Source organism: Ischnura elegans, chromosome 10 (genome assembly GCF_921293095.1).
Source record: "Ischnura elegans chromosome 10, ioIscEleg1.1, whole genome shotgun sequence".
Classification (NCBI taxonomy): Eukaryota; Metazoa; Arthropoda; class Insecta; order Odonata; family Coenagrionidae; genus Ischnura; species Ischnura elegans.
Genome location: NC_060255.1, coordinates 41,270,072 through 41,292,781, shown reverse-complemented (window position 1 = coordinate 41,292,781; position 22,710 = coordinate 41,270,072). Strand labels below are relative to the sequence as shown.

The 22,710-nt window shown below is 38.5% G+C and overlaps 1 protein-coding gene across 1 annotated transcript in view; it reads left to right on the top strand.

The window, feature by feature from the left end:
• Nucleotides 1-22,710, top strand: part of LOC124166751 (neuroendocrine convertase 1-like) — a 206,672-nt gene that overhangs the window by 68,573 nt on the left and 115,389 nt on the right. The window lies entirely within an intron of this gene.

Genomic DNA, 22,710 nt, shown 5'->3' with positions numbered 1-22,710 from the left:
CATTTCTGGTTCCCCCTCCCGCCTTGTGAGGTGACCTTGATCGAGGCTCTGAGCGCTGATAGGACGCAGGATGCTAGCGGGTAGCTGAGTACCTTGCTGGCTGGTAGCGCTTGGCTTAAAAAAGGATTATTAATACGTTATCAAACGAAGAAAACTTTCCGACCTAAGCCAGTTTTAATAGGTGTTTATTAAGACATGTTTCCCTGAGCTCTGAGCCTCATGCATGCATTGGTAACCTCAGACGATGTATAACTCCTATCCTCTCGTGTAGAAACTAGGTCCCTGTGACGTCACGTGGAGTGGAATCGCATGGGCGCCAATCTGGCCTTTTTCAAATGAGGATAAAATTTGACCCTTGCCATTCGTCATAACCGGTATTTCAAAAACCAAATAATTTATGTATTATGAATACACTAATGGTGGGTAACGAATCGCAATCAATGCCTTTCGTTTTCTTTGATGAAGGAAACTACCCTATTCCATTCACTACCCTATTTGTGACGGAATTTCCTTTAGATAAAAAAGTATGCATTAGCATATTTCGATAAAATTGTAAAATACACAAAAATCGCATAACTTTTAGCTAGGCATGATCAAAAAAAATTTGAAGGCAATGGCCACATACAGAAACAAAATAAATTATGTAAATACGTTCTAAATAAACCCAAAATTAACATGTGACGGAATTACTGCCAGGTCAACCTCCTAACTGTGATGATATCAAACATCTTCAAAACTCTGTGAATCGAAGTATAATTTGAAAACTTTTAATAAGGCTGTGAATAATGTGTCTTATACTAATTTCATAAAATTCAATCATTTAGCTGTTTTTTTTTTAAAGATAAAATATTTCCATCCTAAATTTTAATTTTTGAGAAAAACTTGACATTTTCATGGAAAAGCCAAACAAAAATAATAATAATAAATAGACTTTATTGTGCGAAATTAGGACTATGAAGTCCCATCTTCCATCTAACCCCTCGTCATACATTAAATTTTTGCAGTTAAGTACGTTAGGAAGTTGCTCATGAAAATACATCAACATCTGCATCTACAAAATACCCTGCGAGCCACCTCTGGGTGTTTGACAGGGGGTGATCAATCACCAGCATGCAGGATGTAACTGGACACCCACATGCACACCATACGGTCCAAAAAAACGCCACGCATGCTAAACAATTATTCAGCAAATACAATATATAACAAATTGTATACACCCAATTAACAACAAATTTTGCAACTCGGTGCATCTTTAATTTCTCCGTGAAAAATTTCGTGACATGTTATAATTGATATCCCAGTCTCCTCAGTAAGTTTTCTCACAGTCAGACGTCGCTTTTTTCGAACAAGGGTATTGACTTTGGTGACATGTCAGTCGTCAGTCAGTCGAAAACGCTCATCGTTTTAAATTGACAGACGACCATCTTCAAAACGCGCATGCAACTTTAAACATGTAGCACGCCTCACAGTATTGTCGCTGTAAGCCACCTTCAGCATATTAAAAGTTTTGCTCGTAGATTTACCGAGTTTAACACACAACTTCACAGCAACTCTTAGCTCGTTCAAGTCACTCATCCTTAAATCCGCCAAACAACAAAAACGCACATCACTAATTACTACGTTACTTAGCAACAACTAATGATATTTGCAAAAACTACCTTTTGATTAGCTGATTTTTATGGATAAGTCGACACAAAGCGGATTCATCAGGAACAAACTGGGCTGGCAAACGAATCAGTCAAGGAAAAAAGATCAACGAATTTTTTTAACAGACCTCGTAATGTAACAAACAGAAAAAAAAATCTGTCCGAATTTCATTTATCTAGACCATTTCATGTCATCCCCTACCTAATACCATTGCTTTTCTATACAGGGAGTTAAATTTAACCGGTTTTCCATTGAATTAATATTGATAATAATTCAAATTGTTGCTATTTTACCCTTGGAGGCAGAAAAACAAGTATTTTCCACATTTTTAATGAACTACTTTGTAAGATGGAGACGGTAATGAGGAAAAATGAAATAAGGTGTGTAGTTCGTATTTGCGAATAAGTTATAGTGGAAAAAGGTCTTTTTTCCCGTTGTCATCTTAAAAATAAAGGCGTTGTAGTTACCATTATTGATGCAACTGCTGAAAACGATTGATAAAACATACCCTTGGTCATGGTGTCAGGCTGGACGATGCATTTCAATTATTAGCTCGCCACTAAACTTCCGTCGACCTGAATGTAACTGTTTCCCTGGAAATGGTTGCGTAATCTAGGCACATATTTCTCTTGCTCACTCGGCGAGCGTACATCACTTATTACGGTACAATGGCCCTTAATAGATATATCTCTGCAACGTGCAGCAATGATAATACGCATCAACATAACTGCGCTTTATTCCTGCGTCTGAAAATATTTAGCAGTAGCTTGTTGTGTGCGCTAGCAGGTCCCGCTATTTGGTGCAACGATAAAAGCAAGGCACTTGGGTACGTACATCTTAAATTGTGGTAAATTATATTTCATTTCTTCCTATTTGATTCTCCATCTCATATCCAATAGGTACAACTAACCTGAATGCGCTATTAATAAAGCTCTCAAGAGTCCTTCCAGTCACATCAACTATCTTTGTTTCACATCAAAACAGGAGAACACTTCCATTTAGCCTCACTAAAAATATGGGGGGATTATATCCGGTTTAACTAAGATCTGCAACGCATGCTACACTATGATTGACTGAGTAGGTGCTACACCATGACTTAATAGATGCTACACGACACTGTAACCATGATTGAAACCGATAGCCATAAGTTCATAAAAGCAATTTCATTGAAGTTTATGTGAAGCTGTCATCAGTGCTGTTGTGAACCAAATGACAAGCAGGATGCTAATTAAATAATCAAGCAAGATATCGAAGCGAATTAAAATGACAATCTACGAATATTAGCCATTTTAATGGCATGATATGGATCTAAATGTAAGGCCCTATGGTCTTACTATAACGGCAGCAATAAAAGCGACAATTAGCATTGTCTGTTTCGTGACGGAAGCGCACTCGGATAAAGCCTCACGGAGATAGATTAGATCAGCAATGGTTGCATTTGCATTGTCAAAATGGTTTCCAAGTACTGCATACTAGACAATAAGCTCAAAGAAAAAGCGTTCATTCGTTTTAACATTAATAAAAGTGTTCAATTTCACTATTACGCGTAATTCATGGGCAAACACCACCATTCAACTTCTCGAAGTTAAGTATCAATGATACACACAGCTGCAGTAATTTTCCACACTATTTTATTTGCTTAGCCGGTTTCAATGTTTACACATCATCAAGAGCTGTCGGTGAAAAGATGTGAAAAGTTCTGGAGAAGTAGAACAGACCATGTACGCTGAAAATGGCTCAATAGAAGAATAAATTGCATAATAGTAAATTTTTGTGAAATCGTATAGCATGCACAACTAACTAAAACTTGGGTAAACTTCTCTCGGGATTCCCACCGGGTTAAAAACGCTATTTCTGCCGACGCGACGCTTTGAGCTCTGACAAGGGGATCATCTTTAGGGCTGCTGATTTAGATAGCCTTCTCCAGTCGGCCACATTCGAGAGCCAAGGATAGCTTTAAGGTAAAAAAAATAATTGATAGATATATAAATAATTTTCAAGTGCTATTAACGCTGTATTTACCCGAGTTCCTTTTTTTTAATCTGGGCCCACGGCAAAAACGAGTCGAAATTTTAGGTTTTGCGCTTACATACAGCAAACTTATGGGAATCACAATAGCAAATATTGAGTTTGCCTTGTCTAAAGCCTCATTTCTCGTGCATTCCTGATTTTTCCTCTACAGTGTAATCGTTATTAGTATTTATTTTCGTGAAAAGCCAACTACAGCGACATTCCTTTATATTAATGCTAAAATGGGTAGACTAATAAATATATTTCTAGGGTTATTTAGAAAGTGATATAAATGATATATCCTTAATTTGGTGGCCCCCCAGAAAAACTGGCGATTCGATAAAACCTTCTCTTATTTTTTCCATTCGATCACAAGCAAAAACCTTCCCCGATGAAAAAATTGGGGAACTTGAGAGACATATACAACATTTGCATGGTTTTCACACGTTTTTCTCTTGAAGATTAATGCTGCTTTGATGAATACTAATACATTTATTGCGTTCAACAAATGATATAAGTGTGTCACGTAGTTTGCAAGAATCCTTCTTTGAAACCAATTTACGCCTGTTAGTCAATGCAATGAACAAATTTTCACATTAGTCTTTCCAAGTCTCCCCAAACAATCCCTTTACTTTGTTTCAACAACGCCTTGCCAACCCAATATATTCACAGTCTGCCGTCTGACGTTAAAACAGCAACTATTTTCGCCAAATATGTGTTTTATCTCCAACGTCGACCAATTTTGTATCCACTTCCTCGCTCTGTCATCAGTGGATACCGTGCTATGACGTCACGCGCGGGCGCTCCGATGACGCAGTGCTTTAAAGCAGCCGATGACCAGTAATTTTTAAAGACTCATATCTCAGATAAAAAACATTAATTCATCCGCGAAATTTTCAGCGAGTACATTTGAGGTAGGGACCTTCTTATTATAGTACTTTAAATATGCATGTTCCCCATTATACCCGTTATCTCTCCAGTCTCTTCAAGCGAAGTGATTCCTCCAAGCCCCATCGAAGCCTACACCATAAGAAATATACATTTTTTTAATAAAACATGTATCGCCGGTTATTAGTGTGCTCAGATTGAATTTTGGGATACATGTCCGAATCCGGACGAAGGCAAATGATATTTTTCGCTTTGTGTGTACTTGAGGATGACCCTTAATTGTTGACAAATTAATACGTAATTGGACATGGGCCAACAATCTAGAGGAAGAAAATTTTATAATTACTTCTCTGTCAAATAGGTGCAAAGACTTTCCTCCAGGTTGAAGATAATGAACTAATACCTAATACCAACAGCGGGTATTTATTTAAATTTTAATATCTTATTTATCGTAAAGATTCATAATTAAAGAAGACATCAGGAGAAGAAGTGTACAAATCTTATTAGAGATAATAACTGAAATGAATGCGTATCCTATAAACGAAAGATAAAATACTGTATCCATCCGTTTCATATCGTAAGATCATTCCTTCCATTGCCTTATATCTGGAGTAGGTATGGCCAAATATGTACAAGAGCGAATATGAACATATATGTAAATTATTCGAGCTTAAGAAAAACTGGCAAATATGTGAGGCCACTAAGCTATCTACAGCCTTCACTCGCCTCAATGGATCAATATACAAGTCAGATTGCCTTTATATACTCACCTGACTTAAGAAATTTCAGCGATTAAAGCTCCTTTGAGATGTCTCAGTTGAATTTTTTTATCACCTGTGCGACTTATTAGCGAAGAATTTTCTCCCACACCGTTCTTAAATAAATCCCTCGACTGTGGTCAAGAACAGATGACACGTGCAACTCGGTTTTTTTATCAGTTTTTATTAGCTACAGCGCTTTTTAATCCATCTTTCCTCCCTTCATTGTGAGCAAAAAATAAAAATAAAACTTGCACGAACACACAAAGAAAATATTTTTACTTGAACCGTTTTTCTTCCCTGGTTAATTTAAGCCCTTCTATGCGGTCACTTGAGACATTCTATAAGAAAAGCACGCTGTACAAAGCGCAGTAGGTGCAGGGAAAAACGAGGGCAGGAATTTGGAATAAAAATTACTGCCTCTATTCAAGCTGATGAAGGCATACGTGCGAGACGTTAAGCTCCATTGCACAAAATGAGTAGAATAGCCCTGTTTCTCTCCTCATGACCCTCTAGCAGCTTTTGTGGCAAGAAAAAAAATGCAGCTCCACAAGTCACGGATGATTATTTGTGTCCTGTAACTGTGCAAACGTCTAACGACAGCCGAGGACTAAAGCCTTTTGACCTCCCCTCCCCCCCAAGGCTCAAGAAACCGCTACGCGAGGCGCTAGGTACTACAAGGACAAGCGCTAGCTGGACAAAACCGCTTTAATAATAGAGAGCAAACTTCATTGGGTTAGCAAGAGGAGTTTCATAGAACTAGTGCAGCGGCATAGCGCCAATTCCTGGGATTTTTTCACAGTTCACTCAAAGTACAAAGGGATGCGAGATACAAAATATGCTCCGTCATTCTCCATTCTTTAAGTGCGTACTAATTCTAATGCCTGCGTCCACGTGACCTTTTCCCACGAATGTTAGAAAAAAGGATCCTCAAGTCGGCCTCTAAAAGTGTTGTCACGCACCGCGCATTTAAATGGGTTTACAAAATTCGCCACTCGCGTCGCTGACGGACAAATTGATCCGAGTTTCACCTGAAAATAAGGTATAATTACAGGTTTAAACCGAAATATACACTCATGATGATGTCATTTATCATATTCATAACTTTTCAGTGCTATTTCTTGCCATAATGAAGAACACAAATGGTAATTTCCACACTTTTTCTAAATTCAACACTTAATCATAGTTAAACCTTGAAAATGACACAATGTGTTGAATTAAAAAAGTGTGGATATTACCATTTTTGTCCTCCATTATGGATACAGCGAATTTCCACCAAATCAAGCCTGAAACGATTCTGTGCTATTCCTTATAATTTCAAAGGCCACACTGCAAAATTTTTTAATTGAAAAAAAAATGGATCGCATCGCACACATCACCGCGCCACGGACATTTATGAAAGCCGATAAAAATGCGGCAGAAGCGGCAACAGAAATCAGCCTTCCATAGGATGGAATTAGACCTCCTCCATGCACTCCCATTGCCTTTTTCCAATGGACGAATTCGCGGTATTCAAAATCTTAGAACAGAAGAGTAAGAATACAGGGCTCAGAATCAATGAGAGAAAAACGAAATACATGAGAATGTCGGCCACGGAAGACAGAAGATGGACTCAAAACGTTACATTTAGGCAGTACAACTTTGAAAATGTAAAATATTTCAGCTACCTCGGTACTAATTTAAACTGAAAGAACTCAATGACAGTAGAGATCAACAAGAGGATAATGGCTGGAAATAGGGCTTACTTTGCTAACATTAAGCTCCTGAAGTCAACTCTTCTATCTAAGGAGATGAAATTGAAGATCTACAAGACACTTATCAGACCGGTCGTGACATATGGAGCAGAAACGTGGAGCATCTCCGCTGGAAACGAGCAAGCTCTGCGGATATTTGAACGGAAGGTTTTGCGAAAGATATATGGTCCCGTGACAGATGGGGTAACTTGGAGGATAAGAACAAACAAGGAAATATAAAATATTATCCGAGGCGAAGACATAGTGAGGTTTGTGAAGACCCAACGGCTAGCTTGGCTAGGTCATGTAAAAAGAATGAGTGAAGAAAGGATGCCTAAGAAGATTCTACATGGAAATATGGATGGAATAGGAAAAAGAGGAAGACTGAGGAAATGACGGATGCAGGATGTGGAAGAAGACATAAAGGCTATAAGGATTGTCAGATGGTGGGAGAAAGTGCAGAACAGGAGAGAATGGACAGGCGTCTTGAGGGTGGCCAAAGCCAATACTGGGCTGTAGTGCCAAGGAAGTAGTAGTAAGTAGAATTCGCGGTATGTCCTAGGTAAAAACCGGCTCTAAAAATGCGTAGTGCTTGCTCAAGGATGTGTTAAGGTCGTTTTACACGGGGGCACGTACTTGACTATCTGACGTTCGTACGAAGGCGCAGTCAAAATTGCGCCATGTAAATGGGTGAATTGCTAAAACACATGCGAGAATGCGTGGACGTGAGATGGCAAAATAGCCCCTGTTCTAATTTCGTTCATGCATTCGCGCTATTCCACGCCATTTTAGAAATGAATGCAGTCCTAACCTGAGCAATTCCGTGCGTGCCGTGAAAAACTGCCTTTAGAACCACCTAAGAGGAATTATTACGCGCCGAGTTCCCCCTTTTAAGAAGTTTAAGAGATTGTTACATGACGTTTTGTAGTGGCACCCACAGATGCTATTGAATATTCTTTTCACGCCTTAACACCATGACTTTAAGCGTCTTTAATTTTTAAATTCAACTATAACAATAGGAGCGAAAAATGAATCCCATATGAGTGTAAGCTAAATCCGCAGTTATTTACCATCACAGCTTCCAAAATCTAACAGTTTTGTCTACGATGCTGGAGACCTCCTCAAGTAAAAAACGAAACTATTGGGAGAAGTTTTAAACTATGAAGCGAAAGTACCCAAAAAAATATATTCCTTTGACCGCGAAAATTCTATCAAATTTATATTAATCCACTTTTTAAACTGTTTCCTTTGGGTATAAATGAAAGCTTTTACTTGAATTGCCGAACACCATCTGTTGCGTCTATGCATATTTTTTCTCAGTTTGTTTCTGCGATCTTTACTTGTTCATAATCAATTGCGAGTGGTAATAAAACCAAATTTCAAACTTTGATTTTCTTTCGCCCTGATTTACGTAGCGCCGGAATGGATTGAAAAATAATATAAATGGCTACCGTTTACCAGCTCATTGAGATACCGAGTTCTGTACTCTTAACTAACACGTTTCGACTGAGCATTTATGCAAATTAGCACAATTTTTCAATAAATGCCGGAATGTCTATTTCATAACACTTGTAGGCTTTCATTTAAAACTGTTGGAGTTGCTCTTTAACTTGATGCATGATTTATAGCTGTAATTTTAGAGTAATGAATATAAGAACGACTTTTCTCTAAGGCTGCTCAAATTGGAAAACACTTCCACGATCATCAAAAAATCATCTCAATCAGTTGATTTTTCTTAAAAAAATTTAGTTAGTTCGAATGTTTCCAAAAAGTGGTCATCCCAAAACTTTAATGTGCGTGTATTTGTAAATTTCACCCCTAATAATTCAATCATGCATTTAGCGTAGATTTTTAAAATAGTAAAATGTGTATTTCGAGTCTTTTTATAATGATCAAAAAACCTGTTTACTTCTTGTGCAAACTGTATTTTTTTAAAGAACCGTCGATTTGTTTCAATAATCGATCTTACGGCTCAAATTCCGATTTTCGCTGAAAAGTCGAGATGTTCATTTCGATTAAAAATCGATTGCTTGAAAAAACGATTCCGATCGACATTTTTTCATCACTGTTAGGCGCTTGGTAGGATGTGTTAGGATAGCATCCGGTAATAGTGCAGTAGCACAAAAAAATTAAGACATACGTCGCGAGAGAATAAACCGCCTTTGTTCAACCTGGAATTTGAAATCTAATGCTGAAGTCCACTATTGCTCGGGGAGAAAACCAATTCCCCTACCTATTCAAAAATGAAAAATGACTATCTTATTCTTAATGTTTCTGTCAGACCTGGAAAGGACGTAACGCACAGAAACTAAAAAGGATATAGACAATAAAAAGGCATTGACAAGTCAGTCTTCGATAATTAACACGGGGCCTAGTCTTGCCTAATCATTAAGGAACAAATTGGTGAGCAGGTAACGAGTATGTTGCCGGGAAAGAACTCAGTATATTTGTTGAAAAGCTCTTTTCATATCAATCCATTCAATGCAGCGGCGCCGAGATTTTTTCGAAAAGGTTGTGCGAGTTGGCCGAACACGAATGGGAAATTATTCGAGCGCTATAGAATTGGGTGAGGGGCGCTGTCTTCGGCAAACATAATGAATCCCGGGGTGCAGCTGATGCCAAGAGAGGCGCCAGAGATCGAACATAATTTCCAAAGTTAATCTGTCTTGAAGGTGGAGAATATTCCGCTGGGTGGGCGAAGAAAAAGGGGATTTGGGTCACACAAAAACGTTCCGCTTGAGTCAATACCAAGAAAAAATCCAGTCGACATTAAATCATATTTTGCAGTCGGCTGGTTGCGTCCCATTGATTCTTTATTTTTTCAAATCTTTTATCTCCTCTAACTTCACAAGTGAATCCAATCCTTCGCTCGTTTCGAAAATTAGGTGGGGAAAAATGTTTGAAATCCCTTTGAAATAATACGAGAGCGGCCTAATTTCGTATGACCTTCCTCAAACAAGTTTCTCAGCGTGAACCGGTGAAATATGCGAATCAGTCTACTTGCTTTTCTTCCAAAGTAACAAGGTACCCGCCTCGAAGGCATTTGATTAAATTCGCCACTAACGGACGCCATGAAGAAGCTCGTTGACGACTTTAACTATGGTTTCAATGCGACTCGGGAGTGATTCAAAACGTCAGGAGTAAGGATTGTTCAAAACAACATAAAAAATGACTTCACTTGCCGTAACCGAGAAGTTGAGAACTTGATTCTATGACGGTTTACAGCAAACTAAAACGGGGTAACCCAACTTTGCCAAAGTTGCGGAAACTCGGAAAAGTTGATTTCTCGACAAAATAGCCATTAGCAGAATATATATTCACGCACATCGAAATATAAACTATCAAACACCTCCAAAATTATGCAATATTTAATTTATAATGCGCTACATTTTTCACTTCAAGTAGCACAATGCTAATAAACTAAGAATGAAAATTTTGCTAAATTCGTCCAAAAATTTGATTGATATTAGAAATTATTGCGGAATGGCTAGCCGGGAACTCTAAAGGAGACGCTAGACTAAATAGCACAGTGTGTTCCAATTAAGTAAAGAAGTCATCCTCTTGATTTTTTAAGTGACTGATGGCCCGAGTAGTACCTTTGGACCATTTCAGGTGATGAGACGTCGAGTTATACCTGGTTACGTCGTTAAAAACGGGGTGAACGGAGGGCTATGGTGATGTGGCCCAGTGAATACTGTGCGAGTAGAATATTTATAAAACGAAAGTAATTATGATCATATGAGGTAAGTTACTTGGCAGAATGTTTTTTAAGTTAGAGTTTTACATTAAACACAATCATTAACTCATAGGCTGCACTTTCTAAGTAATGGATACCCGGATATTTATGTTCATAAAAAACTTCAGCTTGCATGGTTTCAAGGTAAAAGTTAAAGAGAGAGGAATCGAATAGTTCAAAAAAATTCCATACTTAAATTTCCAATAGATCTAACGTGACTACCAATGTTTAAAAAGGAAAGGATGTTTGCTTAAGAGGTTTGGTAGTTAGATATAGATATACACAATGAAGGATCATTTATGAATATAATTCATTTCCATAAACAGAATTAATTATTTTCCGTATTCTAAAAGGAATTTTTAAAATCCACACGTTAAATTAATACGCTTTTTAAGATTTCCTTTTAAAAATATAACGCTCAACTCGCTAATCAAATAAGACCCCAATTCTTTTTTTTTTCTTTTCCATTGCGGCACAAAGGAAAAATCAATCATCGAGAAGAGAAAATGGGAACAGCACTTGACCCTGACGATTCCGCAGCTCTCCAACGGATAAGGCACGACCACTTCCATCCGTATTTCTTTTTTATGCAATACACCCGGCACATCAGCCTCTGTCCGGCGCACACATGATAACTCAGATAAGAGCTTCCTCTAGATTTATAATTGAAAAGGCGAATTCATCAACAAGCAGATTCAACATTTCCAATTTTCGCTAATGCTTTTGAGGTCCAGCCAATGGAGATGAAATTCAGCCGGACGAAATATTATAGTTTCCCTTTTGACGATTAGGTAGCGGCCGTAGTATGATAACGGATATCATGGCATCCGAGAGCTATATCCATTAGAGGATTCTCCGCCGCTAGAATTGTTGCCGCTTCGCGCGCATAAAAATCAGGTTTCAAAATCGCCACTCGCAGCGCTACTAGTCATCTATATCCACTTTTCACAAAGAAATACACGACAGTAATACGTAGCTGAACCAATAAATTATATAAACCAAACATTTAACACATGAGAGAAGATTATCAACTAAAAAATACCACTTCCACAGCGGTTAATGGCGAAAGTCACATTAAACAAGATACAGCTGCTTAGTGGCGCCGCCTAATAAAATACGAGCGAAACGGCATCCGATATAACGCTTAACCGCCATGTTCTTGGACCTCCTTTTAATAGAATGGCTATATCAATCGAGTTCCAAATTGGCGTTCATTTCATCTATCTCGCACACTTAGCGCTCAAACTTTGAATACGTGATGGTATAGCTCACTCCAAAATGAATTGCAGACGAGTCAATGACACAATTACGGGTAAGAAGGCCAGTTCAGTCCCTGAGCAACCTCGCATTTCGATAGTTTATTTTTCGGCCGCGAAAAACGGGAATTATAAACCCTCACTCAGAAGCCAAGGTCTCTTCTTACTAGGCTCTCTACTTCATAGGTTCTCTACTTACTACTAGCCCATTCCTCCGGCTCGTAGCGAACTAAATGTTAGTCCAAAAATATGTACATATTATGTGAAGAGTTCTCGAGATCGCCACTGGGTCAGGCATTACATTAGTTCCGACGTTTCTATGTCAGACTCGGCCATCGAAACGTCGGCAGTAATGCAGTTCCTTACCCGGTGGCGATCCCGAGAACTCCTCACGCAGTCTACTGGCTGGAAAAGCACCAACTCTTTCTTTACGTAGATATTAGTTATTACCATCCACTAAATAGCATTCTAATTGGTGGAGAAATCAGTTAATAATGTCTAAAAGTATAACATCATCTGCGCCACCAAAGATTCTCTACAGATTTTACTAGAGGACTCCAATAAAGAAGGCCCAAGAACATGGCGGTTAAGCGACATATCTGTTGCCGTATCGCGAGCATTTTCTTCGGCGGCGCCTCTAGACAGCTGTTCCTCGTTCAGAATGGCCTTTGCCATTAGCCGTGGTGGAAGTGGTCTTTTTTAGTTGACAATCGTCTCGCGTGCGTTAAACGTGTGGTTCACCTGATGTATTGCCTCAGTTACAAATTACTGGAAGCATTTCCTCGTCAATAGTGGATATAGGTGACTGGTGGCGATTTTTATATCTGATTTTAATAAGCGCGGAGCGATAACAATTTTATCGGCAGACTTGCGAGCTCTCTAATATTCGTGGGAATCAGATCGTAGAGTCGATAGCTTTGATGATTTTTGCTCCCTTTCCCTAATTGAAATTTGGTGTCTACGATTTATTCCCAGTCCTATTTGATTAAACACTACGGCAAACATATGTTTTAAGAGACTTGCTCGATGTATGCCATTGCAATAAAGTCCACCGTATCGTTAAATATTGCCTTTAATGAACGCTACGTGGACGGAATACAACCCTTGATTATAATTACAATTGCGCAATCACACGGTGCCTTGTGTCAATCATACGATATAGCTCCGAGGAAATGAAAATAATCAGGTACAGAATCATCACTTAAGAAATTGAATACACTAAGTATGGGACTCATTATTGATTAACTTGAAAACTTCACATTGGAATTTTATTACTACGAGCGCGAATATTTTGATGTACCTATACTTTTTCCAACGTCCTTAAGGCTTACTTAAAACGGCAATACTTCGTTTTTTAACGCTGTAAAGAAAAATTTCGCTTGAGAAAGGGATAGGAAAATGTTGATAGTATTATTTGTAATTTAATAATTGTCATGGAAAATATTAAATACACTGAATAAGAGAGTACCCTTCTTCGCTACCAATAAATAAGGTAAACTAAAATATCGCTTTGAGATGAATTACATAACATATAAGTATATTTTCAAATTTTTAGTGAATATTTGAAGGTTTACAGCATCAAACGTGAGTACAGCGGATCAGAGAAAGGCAATCAGGAATGGATATAGCCTTGGGAACAAGGTATAATCTATTTTATGAACCGCATTGTACTTGCTGAATCCTTAAATTTAAGAATATTTCGGCGGACGCTTGAGTACTCGATCAATCAGCGAAAATGAGAAAAATTACGATTCAGAAAATCGAGACCTTTCTTAAAAGTTGATTTATTGCTATTGCTAAATTTTCCTAGACTGGAAATGAAGGCACTGTTTTTCTTTCAATAGTTAAAACGTATTTGCATGGAGTTAAACATGGGAAAATCATTAACTCTGGCCTTCCACAAGGCCAGAGAAGATCGGGAGCCATTAGTTAAGGCAATCACGCTGGCGTATACCGGGGTCTATTTTGCTATTTTTCGTGTTATTGTATAGCTATTAATTTTATTTATCCTTTTACACGACAAAATTGCCATTAAACTGTCTTCAATATAACTGCAGTGCACACATCCTACCTTGTATAAAGCGGTCTTAATACTCAAAAGCACACCCTGTACAGCAATTTAATATAAAATCAATAAGGCACTCAAAGTCTTATAGTTAATTGGATAATCGCCACCAGGGCATAGAACATGAGTTCTAATTTGCGTTATAATAGTTACCTACAAAAGGGGCAGATGTATTTCCGCTAAACACGTCGTGGAAAGTCGTTTGAATTACCCAGTGATACTGTGGTGAAATCCTCATGAAAATATCGTACCTCTGAGTGTTTAAAGGAACTGAATGGGTAATTCACTGAAGCTCTCTGTGGTGATAATTGCAATCTCGAATGACAATAGTCATTAATCAGAGCGAAGGTTTTAGCATGCCCACTATTTCAGTCCTAACAGCACACAAATAGCATAACGGCAAAAAAAACTGCCCGCAAACGAGCATTGACAATGACGAAAATTTTGATTGATTTTATACATCATCAGTTAATGCCCAACGGGGAACATGAAATTAGTCAATTCACTATTAAATTTAACTAAAAAAATGCCGTGTATAAAATACTCTTCAATTCGACCGGACGAAAACAAGGCTATCCCATACGGGTGCAATGGCTCCCACTAATTTACCCACTCGAGACGAAAATACAATATCCTCCATAAAATGCAAATACAATACAATGCCGTCTGTAGAATAATACAATATCCTCTGCAAGGCAAGGGATATTGGGATCGACTTGATTGAAGAGGTGACTGAAATAAGACTCGCAAATAAAACAATGTATAGAGACGCTGGTTTCAACCTGAGCAAAACTTGGAATACCATCATTAAACGAATGAGTAAGCTAAGAGGAAGAAGGACACCAAAAACAGACCAATCACAGAAGACTTGAACGCTGTGTGTATAAGCCCGGCTCTAACCAGGTCCACCATTCGTCCTTATGACGATGGCAGAGAAGGCCGTGGAAACGTTGGCAGTAATGTCCATCCCGACCCGGCTGATTCCTCGAGAAGAGTTCATCGGCAAGATTCGCCGGGAAAGCACTAAATCCTTCAAAAATACAATATCTTAACCCCAAAAAACTGTGGCCTAATCAGAAGGTTCAGCTCTATCCTAATGGAAATATATCTCGTTTCCAATTAACTTTAATTCCCTGCGATAAACCGTTCCGTCATTACAAAATAAAAACTCACAGTCTCGGCCTGCGCAGTCGGCGCAATGGATTGTGGGAAGCAAAACGTTATATCACGAAATATCATGACATAAGTATAGGAACACTCAGCGATCAACTCAACGCCACCTGCTCCTTAAAGGGTGAGTTTGGTTTGATGGCAGGGTCGTCCTTGACAACCGTAACCTACTGTAGCCTCCCTTTGGCGTGACAGTGTCGTCTGAGAGTACGACTCAGAAATCCTCGTTTCGTAGGTAAAACATCACAGCTTCGAAAAATATAAATATTTTAAAAGGCTTTCAACTCGTTAACGCCTAGCTATATCGTGTAGTAACAGCTGGTAGTGCCATACTAAACATTACTTTTTTGCTATTTTCGTGCTATTTGGGCTTTTGAGAGTTTTAAATTAATGACCACATTTTTAGTTAATTTATTACCGAAAATTCTCCTTCTTTAAGTGTTACTTTACGCATTTGCAGCCTTTGGAACATTGAAAGTTTAAAATCGGCCCGAAAAAACGGACTTTTTATTGCCTTACGATTTTCTTTACTTACCCCTTAAGTAATAACAATACAAAGATGTCATTGTGTTTTGATGTTAAAATTATGCTAGATGTTAACATGTTATTATGATTTTTATGACGTACAAATTAAGTACAAAGTATTTTTTTATTGTGGGCATAATATTTCGCACGTTATGATACAAAATATTTTGGTGGTATCATATGGTACCATTAGAACTTATTGTACCTCTAATTATACACTGCTTGTATTTTCTGGCATCCTTATCCTGGTAGTTTGAAAATTATGCATATTATTTAACGTTATAACGGAATTCTGATCCTTGAAAATCCCCTAAATTGCTTTACGTCAATTTACGAAACAATATTTGTTTTTCAAAAAGATTACAACCCCCCTCCCTCCACCCCTTGCAATATCTTATGGCCACGCGCGGGAACAACAGTCTCATTTCCTCTGAAAAAAATACTGAGTTAAGACCTGACGTCAATTGTGGGATTTAAATGTCCACACCCCATACTGCTCAACACTTCTCGAAAGATAATTATTATTTTGCTTTCGCTAGGTAAAATATCTCTCTCTAACTGGGTTAAATGCAGCCTGATTCGGAGGGAGGTGGTAAGTGGAGTAGACCATCGTGATATATGGGTTAGGAATTCGTCGGACGCCCTTGAAGTGGTTACGTACGTACGGGAGAGTCAAGCGATAGAATGGGGATGACGCTTAGCGTGCGAGTGTAAGCTAGTTTGTGCACGAGCGACGCGGAGGGGTATAGAGTGAGTGGTATGGGGTGGTGACGGCGTTTCGAGCGTCCAATCGATATATCGATTGGACGCTTTTTGCGCTATCCATATCCCTCTGGCGGACAGCGGCGGAGACAAATCAAGGGACGCCCTTAGCGGGAGAATATAGGGCTGCAGGAGGTGTTCCTTTCTGGCTTTCCGTTGTTCTGTGTCTCTCATGCGCGCCACCCCTTATCCTTTGAAAATCAATGGCACAGCTGGCCCCTCATACCACACGAAATGTCCCCCCCCCCCCCATTCCCCATCCGAGCCGTGGCAACCCCCCCCCCCCCTATTCACCCTACCCCCTTTTCTCCGCTAAAAGCGACCTCGTGATCTAGGGGCGAGAAAAAGTTCGGTCTTATTTGTATAAAATCCGAAGATCCAAGCGTGATGAATGTGCGTCTATCAGCCATAGAAGTTAAATATCATGGAAATGCCTCTGCTGCCAGTTAGGAAGAAATAACAACTTATCTTCCTACAACTAAACATTAAATCTTCAACTAGTTTAAACATACTGTATCATTTTAAATACTAGTGATCGATAGATATAAATGATACAGTGTATTGAAAGTAGTCGACGATTAAATGTTAAGTTGTAGAAAGCAAATTTGTTATTTTTTCTAACTTATAATGGACTTCCACAAGGGTAAGGCCTCAACAATTCAGTGCGCCTGTGCTGCAGTTATTAGCTAGCCTTTTCCCGAGGATATGAAAACTTTTAGTGGGACATATTACGAATCAATACGCTTTTATTGTGGTACTTCATTATTTTTAGAGTCAAGTACTACGTGAGTGTGAAAAATGGCGCAAATGAAGCGGCTTTGGCCTAATTCTTCTTTTAAATAAAGGGTTGTACATTTTTCTCTATGTAGACCCCTTCTTTTTAGCAGCCGAAATTTTCTGCGCAGACCCCTTGAAAGTTAAAGAGGCGAAAAAAAAGAAAGCGGAGGCAATGGTGAAATCGGCCTTGGCTACAAAGAAGAGGCGTTGGAAGAGGGGTGATAATAATGTTATAGAGGGAGCTTGTTGCCGATGATCCCGAAAATTATCGTAATTATTTTTTTAAAGATTTTTGATTGATTCTTATATCCAATTGTATTAAAATTTAGAGCCTGTCCTATCCTGTTCGATCAAACCGAATTTGATACAAACGTTTGGACTAAAAGCTTGTTGGATATAAATTTGGCCGCGGGATATGGTGACGTCCGTTGTGTCAAAATTCAATACAAAAATTTGCATACAAATCTGACTGTGGGACACCGGCTTTAGGAGAATATTTCTTGTGCTTCGCATAAGCCGTATAAATTGAAGTAGGGGTGGTAGTATTTTAGTCTGCACTACTCGGCGGATAAATCCTACCCGAACCTCATGAATTCTCCCTCTTTTCTGCTCCTCTCACCATTCCGGTTCTAATGATGGAAAAATCAATTTCGATTAAAATCGAATATCGATTTTTAACTGCCAAAGATCGAGGAAATCGATATCGAGCCTTGATCTTCGAGTTTCGATTCAAAATCGATTTTCAACCTCTGCCTCAATCATTTCCTTTGATCTTAGGAGCGTCACTGCCGGCATATAGTAACGCTTTCCTTCCCAGCTTTTCTGGACGTAAAATACTTTTCTGTAAAACGGGTAAAATTGGATGGACAGCCTGTGATCATCAATAAAGCATCGCAATCAGTTGATATTTCTTGGGTGCATTTCTAAATTATTACTACTTATAATAATTCTCTCATGTATTATAATTACATTTTTTTGATTTTTTCGGCATCTAAAGGGTGTATTTTGAGAGTGCTGCGAGTGTATAAAAATATGTTTTTGTACAAACTGTGTTATTTTACCGTATATATTTTCGAGTGATAGATATTTCGGTTCGATTTTTGTCAAAAAATCGAACTTTTCATTTAAATAAAAAATCGATTGCTCGCAAAATCAACTATAACTAACATTTTTCCATTACTTTTTCTTAAATTTTATTGATGCCAAATGGTTCCAAGTGGTGATCAAAAAAATTAATGTGCGTGAATTTGTAAACTTTTACTTCAAATTATTCACGCATGTATTCTAAGTTGGTTTTTTTCGATTTTGCTTTCCGTATCTCAAATGTACATGTTGAGTGTATTTTTGAATCTGTACCAAACATATTTTTGTACGAACTGTACTTCAAAAAAAGAAAGAATCGTCGATTTTGTTGACTATTAAGTATTTCGAATCAAATTTCGATTTTTCGTGAAAAGTCGAACTTTTCATTTCGATAAAAATCGATTGCTCGAAAAATCGATTTTGACTAACATATTTCCAACACTTTTAATTTTATCGAAGCAAATGGTTCAAAGTGGTGATACAAAAAAACAATGTACGGACATTTCTAAAGTTTTACTTCTAATTATTCGCGCAGGTATTCTACTGTCTGTAGAATAAAAAGCAAGACACCCGAGTTTGAGGAGCGCTATCGTCTCAACGCAGCAATCAATTTCAATGCAACAAAGAACATACTAAAGAGAATTTATTTCTGTGTTGGATCATTTACTTTTAAACAACTTCGGCTTAATAGTATTTCCTGCACTTAATTATTTCTCAAAAACGTACCCATTTTTGTGCGCCTTTGAACGCTTTGTATTTCTTAGTTTTCGTTTCACTATTATTACAGTATTCTACCGATTAAGGTATGTTTCCATGGAGTACCAAAAAAGTGATTTGGATCCTCCCTTTTCTTCCAGCGCTACCTTCTTCAATTCACTGTAACGCCCACTCCCTTTCAATTTATCTAAAAAATCTTATTCTTTTCCTTCCCCTCCCTCGTTTCCCTAACATCCTTTCGTTCCACTAACTTCCGAAAAAAAATTTCACGTCTCTAAAATACATGGATTTGTTGTAAACTACGCAGACCTCTGCTAACTTCGAAACGAATGGGTCAATTTAAATTTTTTCCCACCGATATATGTCATTATCTTTCAAAATTATTTTTAATAGTAGTGGACACATAAGGAGGAGGACGAGAGAAGACTGAAGGCATTCGAGAAGTGGGTCTTGAGAAGAATGCAGAAAGTAAAGTGGACGGAAATAAAGAGGAACGAAGAAGTGCTGGACATGGAGGGTGAAGAGAAGCAGCTTTTTTAGATGAGATAGATAGGTGCGGTGGCGAAATAGAATAGATGAAATGAAATAGGATAAGTGGCGAAAAACTTGAGCTGGTTGATCATTTCAATCATTTGGGCAACACATTAGAGGAAAATGGATACAGCGGTAAGGATATCAGGAAGATGGTTGCGTTAGAAAAGGAGGCGTTATGAACAGGAAGGAGTTAACGAGAGGATCGCTATGTAAGAAAAGGTTAGTGAAGTGTTTGCTCTGAACTGTAGCGCTTTGCGTATTGGAAATGTGGACACTTAGGAAGGAGGACGAGAGAAGACTTGAGGCATTCGAGATGTAGGTGTGGTGAAGAATGGAGAAGGTGGATGTGAGATGTAAGTGGATGAAGAGGAGGAGGAACGACGAAGTGCTGGACATGGTGGGTGAGGAGAGGAAGCTTTTAGATGAGATACGGAGTAGACAGGAGGTATGGATGGAGTGAGCACTTAGTGGGGAGGGGATGTTGAAAACTGTGTTAGAGGGTAGAATGTGAGGTAAACGAGGGAGAGGAAGGAAAAGAATAGGTTTTTTTAGATAAAATTAATATGTAATAAAAGGGGGTGGGCTTCATTGTTAATTGAAGAAGGGAAGTGCTTGAAGGAAGGGGAGGCTCCCAGAATGCATATTAAGTACTCCATTTAAACCTACCTTAATCGGTAGAGTACTTTAATAATAATAAGTAGCATGGACGTACCCAGCGAGGGGCAGGAGGGGGCAGCTGCCCACCCCTAGAAGCAAAAATAGCAAATGTCTTTAAGGAAAATAATATTTTTTCAAGCAAATATTTTTAAAAACTAATAAATATCTGTTACATTTTCCTTAAAATGTTGGTTTCATTCACCTTTTCCACGCTTAAATCTTACTTATAACTTGAAAAACCATGTCTTGCCCCCCCCCCCCTTAGTTTTGATCCTGGGTACTGTTGGATATACGTTCTCAATTACTTTTATTTTCCATACATATGCGGTTTGTAATTATTTGTGTACGGGTTTTGATTATTTTTTGTTTCAGTAACGAATAAAGTGATTCGTTTTTGTTTTTTGGAGCACAACCGGATACGATTTAAAATTGTGTGGTTTATTTTATCCCTCGTAACCGATATTTTAGTTTTGGAGTGAGTATCCAACAGGTACGCCCTTGATTAGTAGTATTAAGTAGATCCAAGGTCTGCACATCTCTTCAGCTACGCTACTACCCTTACCCCGAGAGTTTCACCCCTTCTCTGCTCCCCTCACCATCCCGGGTCGTACCTCACCCCCTCCGTGGCCCTGTACATTTTTCCTCTCCCTTCCTCCTTAATGCGTCACGCCTAAATGCCCAACCTCACTCACATCCCGCCACTCCCTTTCCCATTTCGCGACCGTTTTCGGGTTCGTGTGTCGGTTAATGAGGCAATCCTTCGGAGTGAGAGGGAGAGAGGTTCTGGGTGACGGGTGCGATTTGAGGCCTTTGATGCGTGGAATGATGCTCAGCGGTGATTTCTCGGGAGCGGTTTGTGAGACGGGTGATTTTCATCTCACAGCTCACTTCGTGTGGAAAAATCGAGGCAGAACCTCCATCACTACCTCCCTCGATGAAAGGCAATAATTGGTAGATAGGTGAGGATATGCCCAGCAAAATAAATGACCAGTTTTAGCGTTAATGCAAACGGGTAATGCATAAATAATAATGTAATGTATACCATGCTGCACTACACAAACGGCGCATTATGTGTGAAATCTATAATTTCACACGTGCAGGAACAGTTATCGTGCTGGTTACTTCATAAATAATGGTAATAGCAGTAGAAATCCAATTATCCGATCTTCAACTATCCGAATCGCTTGCAGAAAAATATTTAAAACCGGAAACTAATAAAATTCGCAAAATAACGGTCTTTTCTCGCTACTCTTCTTCCCTATGTGAAGCTAGTACAGGCGCTGGGCGCGGATAATAAGTTACTGTATACTAGAGCTGTCCATTAATGGCTATTGTCTTTCTTCCCCCTTCTCACATATTTTCTTTTTGTTCTGATTGAGCCAGTCACTGTGTCATTTACCAGCTACTGTGACACTCTCAAGTGTCGTTTCGTTATTGTGTATAATAATCTGTAAAATGTTCTCTTTTTATTGACAATTCATTAAAAATGCTTACAGCATCAAAAAAGTAATTCCTTCTAAAAAAATACCCAGAATTTCGGTAAAATAAAACAATTACCTTATTTTTTTATTATCCGAAAGGGTAAAGGGCCCAATTCATTTGGATCATTGGAGTTCCACTGTAGCACAGTCTTGTAGAGCACAATCGAGCTTTAAGTGTTGAAATGGATATTTTCACATGAGCAGTGCAGGAATAATTCTTTTGTTAGTTTGCTAAAAATAATGGTACATTAACTATAAGGAATTTTTGTTTATCAGCGATGTTAGCATGGTGGAGTAATTCTTCGCTTAAATGAGCTTAAAATAGTCTTATTTCCGCCTTAAAGTTGTGTCCCATAGCATGTACCTGCGCAGTAATCGTTATAACCGCCATTTAGGATATAACTCATGCTGATAGGATTGAAGTCCTCACTTCTCTACTCCCCGCTGAATCAAGACCTTGCGAAGTAGCAACTCTCTTTTACTTGTTACAAATAGACATTTTCACATGAGCAATGCAGGAAAAATTCTTTTATGGCTTGCTATAAAAATGGTAGATTATAAGGAATATATTTATCAGCGATGTGAGCGTGGAGGAGTCATTCCTCGCTTAAATCAGCTTAAAATAGTCTTATTTCCGCCTTTTACTTGTGTCCCATAGCATGTACCTGTGCAGTAATCGTAATAATCGCCCGTTAGGATACAAAAAAATAATGTATGGGCATTTCTAAAGTTTTACTACTAATTATTCACGCAGGTATTCTACTGTCTGTAGAATAAAAAGCAAGACACCCGAGTTTGAGGAGCGCTATCGTCTCAACGAAGTAATCAATTTCAATGCAGCAAAGAACATTCGAAAGAAAATTTATTTCTGTGTTGGATCATTTACTTTAAAACAACTTCGGCTTAATAGT